The sequence below is a fragment of the Olea europaea genome, chromosome 12, assembly GCF_002742605.1.
Source record: "Olea europaea var. sylvestris chromosome 12, O_europaea_v1, whole genome shotgun sequence".
In the NCBI taxonomy this organism is placed as follows: domain Eukaryota; kingdom Viridiplantae; phylum Streptophyta; class Magnoliopsida; order Lamiales; family Oleaceae; genus Olea; species Olea europaea.
Genome location: NC_036248.1, coordinates 11,264,512 through 11,274,237, shown reverse-complemented (window position 1 = coordinate 11,274,237; position 9,726 = coordinate 11,264,512). Strand labels below are relative to the sequence as shown.

General features: G+C 31.9%; 1 pseudogene; it reads right to left on the bottom strand.

Moving 5' to 3' along the window:
* Window positions 1–4,690: 4,690 nt before the first annotated feature.
* Window positions 4,691–7,382, bottom strand: LOC111406586 (annotated as a pseudogene).
* Window positions 7,383–9,726: the final 2,344 nt, after the last annotated feature.

Here is a 9,726-nt window from a genome sequence, read left to right as displayed (position 1 = left end):
TGCAAATAATCAGTTTCGTTTTTCAATTGAATCAACACGTGTGAGGCATCCATGAAACTAATTACTGAAATCACCTGAAGGCCCCAAGTATTGTTAACAGTCCTTCGAACAACATCCATGTTTGGTCTCACAGTGAGAAATTTCATCACCAAAGCAAACCTTAAATCTTCAGATAGGCACTTCTCTTCCACATCTGTAAATACGAATCCAAGCTCTCCGTTGATCATCTCCGGACCTCTCATCGTGATGGTTGTGCTCGCTGTTGGCACCATCAGAAATTTCCCATTTTTCTCGCTCGAATTAACTATCTCCAAGTACAACCTCTTCTGTTGCACTCCAATCGAACTCCCAACTGTCTGTACACTTGGTTTTATCCTTCAAATGGTTACTATACTTACAATTGATTTTCAATTTGTCAATGAACTTTAAAAATGGTTTTAAATTAGTCACCCCATTAAATTAATAAAGTTGCACGCATATCAAGTGGCGTCGCTTATGTGGAGCCTCATCAACCATTTCAAATCGATCACTGAACTTTTTACCCATATTTTAAATCGCTTGCTTACTTGACGATAATAAAATTATAACCTAAAGTACTATGCCTATACGATCGAATTAAAAATAGAAGGTTATGCCCAAAATCCACTTATGTGAAAGAAAAATGTACAAGATATCAATTATTTTTTAGTTGATTTAGTTAGGAATTTTACATACATGATCTAATTGTTTTTAAAGAATTTTTAAGGAATTGTTTAAAACGGTTGAAAAAGTGATAATTATTGTACGTCACTTTCATAATCCAACATAAATTAATAATTCAATTCAATATTTGTACGGGGATGTAAAGTCTATGGACTATGCAGTAGATTGAAAATTGTAGCATAAAATACAATGAACTTCGTTAAAGGTTGCAATCCATTTAAATTGAAGGTTAGGTAAGATTTTAAAGCCAGAAATTTTAGGCTTTTTTTTCCTTTTTTTTTTTTTTTTTATCATTTTGTAAAGTCCAGTAACTAGTTGGAAATAGATTGAAGTCTAGCGACCATTTTGAAAAGCGTATAAAAATATTGATGATCGATTTGAAACAGTTAGCAGCTGATAAGACTCTACGTAAGTAAAGACGTTTGACATTTATGCAAATCTCTTAATTTAATTAACTGATTGACTAATAGGAATCCATTTTTAAAGTCCATTAACGAGTTGAAAACAAATAGAATTCAGTAACCGTTCTAAAACGAGAGATAAAGTTCGATAGATGATGTATTTTACTCATATCGTTCATCATTTTTTATGGCAACTAGTAATTATTTTAGCTTGCATTAGTAGTACTTAGTACTAATTTATGTGGTTGTGTGACAATAATTTTCCTGTCACATAAAGTAAGTATTATTTATACTAAGCCTACTATTTAGTCTAGATTAAAAATTGATAAAAATCATAAGTCAAAATAACAATTAATTTTAATTACACATTTTATAAGATTTACAATTTTACATTCATCTACTTATCAAAACTCACTAAAAATTTAATTTTAATCCACACGGCGGACAAAATAGCATTATTATTTTGCTTCTACAAGTTGGATGACTTCCATTTCGTTTGGTTTCAAGTCGTCGTCACTTTCTTTCAAGTTTGATGAATTTGTCACAAAAAAACAAGAAGCCGTAATTAATGATAAATAACATGAAGGATATTATTTACACTATTCTAACATTGACAATTCTTATCCTCAAATTATGCCTCCGTTTAGTTGCAATTTTTCACAAAATTTTTTTTACTGTTATTTCATTATTTCAAATGTCATTTTTTACTTTTTCGCTTACAAATAAGATCCATTTTCTCTCTCTAATGGAGAAAAATTTAATTCTTATAATTATTATGGAATAGACCCTATAAAAAATTGGACCCCCATCAACTAGGAGAACTTGAAGATGGAAAAATTTTATAAGTAAGAGTTTAAATATCACACACTTCAAAATCAAGAAAACAAATTTCAAACTTCAAAAATCAAATTTTTATTAAAATTTATTTATGATTTAATTAATTAAGTTATTATTTAAATATATTTAGGCCACAGATTTATACAATTTGGTCACAAATTAACAAATTAATTAGTTGCTTATTATTTTTTTTTTATCACAAATCTAAAATTTTATGTCATAAATTATTTTACAATCACAATTCAAAAATTTTGTAGGTCACAGTTTGTTCATCGATCACAAATCAAAAAATTAATTAGTCACAACTTATCAAATTATTGATCATAACTAATTTTTCGATCACAAATAAAAAATTTTATAGGTCACATATTAATTTTAGGTCATGAGTCAAAAATTTTATAGGTTACAAATTATTCGTTGGTTACAGAATCAAAACTTTTATTGGTCACAACTCATTTATTCATTGCAAATTATTAGATTAATTGGTGATTAATTTTCCGAAGACAACTTATTCAATTGTGAGTTACAGTCACAATTTTTAGGTCACATATTACAAATTAACCAATTATTAATTACAATCAACCAAATAATTGATCACAATCACCCCCAAAAATCGTGTCTCGGCAGCCCTGTTCGTCATAGCTGTTTGTTGTCGCAGCGGTACAGAGAACTGAGAGAGTGGTTGCAGCTGTTTGTCGTCCCATGCAGAACGATGACCCTTTTTGGCCAACACGAGACAGTGATCAAAAGCCAGTTGCACATCTCCAGCAATTCTGCTTCTCTTCCAATAGCTTCCTGTACTGCTGAGATGTCTTCCTGTGAACTTAATCCAAGAAGTTTTGGAATTTCAACAAGTTCATCAATATTTCGATAAGCACCACTTTGACAGTTAATTGCCAACTTAATGATCTCCATAGGATCTTTAATTTGCCTAAATGCCATTGGTAGAAGGTTCATCCCAAGATTTGGAAGTCTGACTGTGAGAGCATCAACAATATCAGCCTCTGCTTTGGCATTGCTGCTGGTTGGAAAAATATTTAGAGACTCCTTAGCTTTCCATATCTGATACAAATTGAAGAGATTTGTGAATTATCAAATCGCTGGTGACTTCTTTCAGACTATAGTTGCATTTGATTTTGAACTATCAAATATCAATTTCGGAACAACTGGTGCACAGTGAAGGGTGGGAGATGTAAAGAAACTGACTAAGCAATTGACACGATCACCAACAAAAACAATATATTGAATGAGGGGATGATGGATGTTAATTTCTCATTCTACTTTACACCGCAGATCCAGAACAGCATAAGATATTCACCAATGATTTCACTTCTTCTTTCACTAAAGTGAATTTTTTCTAGAATAAGTCCCACAGCATAACCCAATCTCACACAAATCAACAAGAAATCACCACCAAACCGCCGAAAGGTTGCTTAGAGTGGAGAGGGAGACGGGTGAGAAGAGAGGACCACCACCATGCCATCGCCAACACTATCAACCGTTGTCGTCCCAGCTGTTTTTCATCGGTGATGTGCCACTGGAAGGCTGCTAAGAATGGAGAGGTGACGACTAAGAGTGGAGGGGAGATGGGAGAGAAGAGAAAGGGGAAAAGAGGAATGAGATAAATTAATTAGGGTTTGAAATAAAATTTGTATTATAATATTTAATATTTAAATATAAAACATCCGATTTTTGGAACGTCAAACTTTTAACCTGATTTTAGAATGTTGAATATTTAAAGTATGGTTTGATATAATTTCCACCTTGAAGATTTGATCTTTGAAAGCCCATTAACCTGCTACTAAAATTAACCACCGAACCCTTCACTTCTTGCAACTCACCACTTCTTGAAACTCAACAAAGTATTTGAAGCTAGTGATGACATACACGATAAAATTACTTTGAGGAAAATGACTTCTTGATAGAGTATGATCCTCTAAATAAAAATATTTAACGACAAATGTTAAAATCTGTGATACCTTACTATTGATCTCGTGTAGTACCAAACTTACTCAACAAGAGATTTCATCGTCTTAAGATCTTTGAATAGTATTTTCGGTTCTTATATATTTTGTTAAAAGTATCACATTGGTAGCAACTTTAGATTTTTTATTAGTGAACAATTTATTTTGACATTTTCAATGTAAATAATCGGACCGGACTGAATCGGAACCAATTGGTTCGATTTCGGTTCTAAAATTCCCATAGATCTTTGGTTCATTCGATTCCCTTTGGAACCGGACTGCACCCACTCCTACTTTTTAAAAACATAGAATTTTATGTATTATAAGGTAGATATCTTAATTTTGTAGGTTGCGTTCACGGAATGATTATTAAAAAAAAAAAGACAATAACAAACATATTAAAGATCGAATAAAAAAGAAACAAAATCTAGCTCATTCATTTTCTTCACTATTGTGTACTGTATTAAAGAAAAGAAGACTAAAACTTGTACGTCATTTTCTAAAGCTGCATATCGAACATTAGCATATGACAAATTTAGTATTTTGAAGATTGAATATGATTAAATAAAAATTCACTAACACATAATGAGATGATCTTATTGAATTGCGAATGATAATTGAATGGGATATGAATCAATAGACGCACGCAACTATTACATTCCCATTAACAATTGCATCATACCTTCGCCCAGGACTTGATGCACTTTTCCAAGGCTACACGGGATGAACCACTATCTTGAATTGTAGCCCTGGCGCAATTTCTCATAACCATAACATGATCCTTCATTACCTCCTATTGTCCGAGTCCATTAACTCTGTTATTCGCTTATCCAACTCAGCAACTGTAACGAACCCATTAGTCGACTCAGTTAAAGCCAGTGCCACCTTCAATTCCTCCACCATGAAAACCCTATTCATCCTTTGCTCTACATAAAGGCCAGGCCAACATTGGCACACCAGCACAAATAGACTCCAAAGCTGAGTTCCATCCACAATGAGTCACAAATCCCCTTATTGAGTCATGATTCAACACCTCTAGCTGTGGTGCCCACGGCTTTACCACAAGTCCTTTATCTTTAGTTCTTTCCAAGAAACCTATCAAAGATAAAATTTAAATAAATAAGCATTACTTTTCTCGAAGGCCATCTTCAATGTATAATCCAAAACACCAAAATGCACCATTTTCGGTGCAAAACAACTCCGACATAATACTATACTTTGCACCATTATGGTGCAACACTATTCACTTTGCACAAAAGTGGTGCAAAGTGTACAAAGTCGTTTTTAACATTTCTTTTAATTTTCCAAATAAATTGATTAGGGTATTTTTGTCATAAAAGATAAAATTTAAATAAATAAGCATTACTTTTCTCGAAGGCCATCTTCAATGTATAATCCAAAACACCAAAATGCACCATTTTCGGTGCAAAACAACTCCGACATAATACTATACTTTGCACCATTATGGTGCAACACTATTCACTTTGCACAAAAGTGGTGCAAAGTGTACAAAGTCGTTTTTAACATTTCTTTTAATTTTCCAAATAAATTGATTAAGGGTATTTTTGTCATTTGTGTTATACATTTTTTAATACAATAAATTATTACTATTATTTGCATTTAAAATAAATTTTAAATGTAAAAAAGAATAATTAATGAATTAATTAGAAGAAGAAAAAAATTTAAAATATAACAATCATGATTATTTCTTAAAGTTAATACGAAATATGTTAAACAATGACATATATACGACAATCTAATTTTATTTAAAGAAAATGATATGAATTCTGAGAATTAAATTGCAATAATATTTCGATTTTGTAATATCCGAATTCAAAATGCATTGCACTATTTTTTAGTGGCATGATTTAATATTTTTATTGTTGTAGTGTTTTTATTAATTGTACTATATTTTTTATATTTATTAATGAATTTAATATTTTTTGTAATTTAACGTAATTATTTATTTAGTAATTTATGTATTTATAAAATAATTAAATAAATAATACTTCAAATAAATAAATTATCAAAAATAAAAAAAGGGAAGAAAGTGGTTAAACACTATTTATTTGATGTAAGTTTTGATATAATGGTTGAAGATGAATTTTAGTTTGGTATAAAATGGTGCAAAATTTGGTGCAGCACTGAAGATGGTCTAACTGCTTAAATTTTTGGATAAAACTGTTAGCGGCATATCATACCAAAAAAAAAAAAAAAAAATTCAATTCTCTTAGTCACCATTAAAAAAAAAAAAAAGTTTGAACCCCCTCAACCCCAATTATAAAAGTTACGCACATTAAGCTTTGATGACAAGAAATGATTGGGACATATTTGTATGAATTTAAATTTAGCCCATATTTGATGCTCATTCAAAAGAGATTTTTTGGAAAAATGAATTTTGAAATAATGACTTTTTTTTTTTTTTTTTTTAAAGAAAGTGTGGTTAAAATTTATGGGCTTCGTACAAATTATTGGGTTGTAAATTTAGCCATCTCCAACGCTCGTGTTCATCATTGTTACTGCCTTTATCTTTGCTTGCAATTAGAGGTCCAATACAATGTACAGGAGGGGTTGGTGCATTTGGAATACACAAACCATCAGAGAATGCTTTAACTGCTCTTGTTCAAGAGCTTCAAAAGAATTTACCAAAATCCCAAATTATTTTCCCTTCTGTATGGCAGTTTCTAAGAACAGTTTGTATAGTCTACTTTGGCGATCAAATAGAACTTTTGGTAAATCTTGGGAATAAATTGGTGGGGTGCCAGAAATTTTAATATAATCATGTAAGTCTTTGATGTTTTTTTGTCATGGTTTCGTGGAGGGTTGGAATATGTAAGAAAATGCAAAGTGCAGAAGCGACTGAAGTGTTGAAATAATAAGTTGGAATTCCAAGTTTTGAAGAGACTTCAAAAGTGTCATTACAGAAGAAATCTATAAAAAAGGCTAAGAGATTTGATTTTTGGGATATATTCTGAAGGGCTTCGTGGAGGTAAGGGTTGTTCAAGCGGGGTATTTCGAAAAGAAGTTCTTCAAAAGGGATGGTGGCGGAAGTGGGAGGAAGTTTGACGGTGGATAGTTCGTGAAAAGTGAAGGAAGAAGTGGTGGAAGCAACGTGGTTTATGTAGGGTGCTGTGACACCGGTGGTGCATGGAGCGGTGGTGATGAAGATTGTTATAGAGAATGAAGGGTGGTGCTTGAGGAGGAGCTTCCCGAACTCCACCATGGAAATCAATGTAGGTGTTATGCCCTTGGTCTAATCAACCTGGGACATAAATACTTTTAATATATAATTAATGCGATTTAATGGCAGATCTATTATTTAATTAATAGACAATTAAATGAAATAATAGAGTTCGTAGATTCAAATCTTCATAATTTGTTAATCACAAGGAGTTGTGATTGTGAGATACAAATTACATATGATTGAATCTTAAATCGTCCATGGTTGTAAGTAGTAACGAGATACAGATATCGTCATTATAGATAGACCATCACGTGTGACATTTCTTACTTGTGAAGTAAGTAGTTGATCTCACAAGTTGAAATGTGGTGACAATTGAATGAACACATGGATGTTTTGTTACAGAATAAAATATTGGAAACCCGTCTAGAGATTCCACATGGATAACTATCTGAGTGTCATTGGTTAATCTCTAATATTCGGTAGTGGGATTGGTCATTTGACTTGAGGTCGTCATAGTATCTTATATGAGGACAGTCATGTTTTGACGGTGTTAAACGTTGCTCTGTCAAGGGCCGCTAATATGGCATCGTTCGGGTATGTCAAGAATCATATAAAGGTTTTGAATAGCCAATAGAAGATTTGTCACTTTTAGATAGTAAGAGATTATGATCTGCATTTCATTCAATTAAGTAGATAACGAAATCCTTGGTCAAGGTGTACTCATAAATCGAAAATGAGTTTTCGATTTATATTAACTTAAGAGTGGAGTGAAAGATATGATCGATAATCGAGATTAACACACTTCTATATCTCATAATTGATCGGATCATATTGATGAATGGATTATAGTTTTACAGTAAACGAACGAGTTTGGTTTTGTCATACCACGTAACATTTCCGTCACATGTATTGCCCTGACACATTGTTAGAATCAATTTGGGACGGCGAGTGTGAATTGGTGATAAATTAAAAGAATGTTCTAATTTAACAATTTTGATTAGATCAAAATAATATCTCACGTTGTTAGGTATCGTGATCGGGAACATGATGGGTTGCACACAAAAGGAGAACTAGAAGATTGTAATTTATCGATTAAATAATTTAATAAGCGTTGGATAAATTAATTAATTGTGTTTCTTATTTATAGGCTTGAATTAATTAATTGAATTAATTAATTCACAAACTAGATTTAATTAATGAGTTAATTAAATATTGGACTGGGTTAGGCCAAGCTCTTTTGGACTTATATAAATAAGTTACTAGGGTTTACAATTTTGTAGAGATTCATTGTTCTTGCTAGCACAAGAAAAATACCATAATCCTATAATCTCGTTCTCTGTGTGGATTACCGTTGGAGGCTGGACAATTGGACAGCTGTGTGTAGCAGATCAAGGTTGCTGGAAAAAGAAAAAGTAAGGGAGTTTGCAGATCTCGTAAAAGATACAATTTCTATCACAGTTTCTATCTAAACACAGAGATGAATCTTTATGGGAATTGAAAATTATTTTATTTCCGCTGTGCACGTTTAAGTAGATTCTCAACAGTGGTATCAGAGCCTACCTTGTGTTTGTTAAGAATTAATTTACATATTATTGAAATCAAAAGTTGATTTATCATGTTTTTCTTGGATCTGGCAATTTCAAATTATTTTTCATTTTCAAAATTTGTTTTGAGAAGAGAATAATTTTGGAACAAAAATATTTTAGTTAAAAAAAGGGGGCAATCGTCGCAGTGGTGGCGCGCCACTGCATGAGAAGGCGGTGTAGCAGTGCGCTGCCATGCCCACTACAGCGCGGTGTTGCATGTATGAGGTAGAGTGCAACGACGCTTGTCGCTGTGTTGTAGTGGCATACGCTGCTGCTGAAATTGCAGCGGCAGTGTTGTCGCTGCGCTGCAAATTGTTGGGCGACGGGATGCCGCCGCAACAAGTGATGAAGTCGGGGCCACAACAAGAAGAAGAAGGAAATGGGTGAAATTTTAGGTTTTATTGTAATCGGGTCCAACCGTTTTGGGGTGTTTTGAAAATTGGGGCCTCCTCTGCAATTTTTGAAATTTTTGGGAGTTGCCCGTAATTATAAAATAAGGGTCATTTTACGATTTCTTAAATGGAGGTTTCCCTGCAATTTGAGTATTTGGAGGGATTTGTTGATAATTTATAAATGAGTCAATTTTGAAAACTTCAAAAGATGTTTTGAATTAGATTGTATTTAATTTGATTTTAAATGTTTTGACCTATGTTATCAATTTTGACTTGTTTAAAATTTTATTTAAAAAATGACGACTTTTTATATTTTTTTTAAAATTGGATTTTAACTTAAATATTAAATATGACCCAAAATTGAATTTATCTTGTTTAGGAATTTTATCCTAAATTAAAATATTCATTCAATTTAAATTAAAGTTGGACTTTAATTTAGTATTTAATTAAAATTTGATTTTAATTAATTTTTCACCTGAATACGTTCTTGAAATTAGGATTGGATTCTAATTTGATATTTAATTAAAATTTGATTTTAATTAAATTGTATTGCCCTAAATTTCTTTTTAAAATTAAAGTTTGACTCTAATTTGGTATTTAATTAAAATTTGATTCCCTAAAATCTTGGAATTAGAGCTGGACTCTAATCTTGCTATTTAA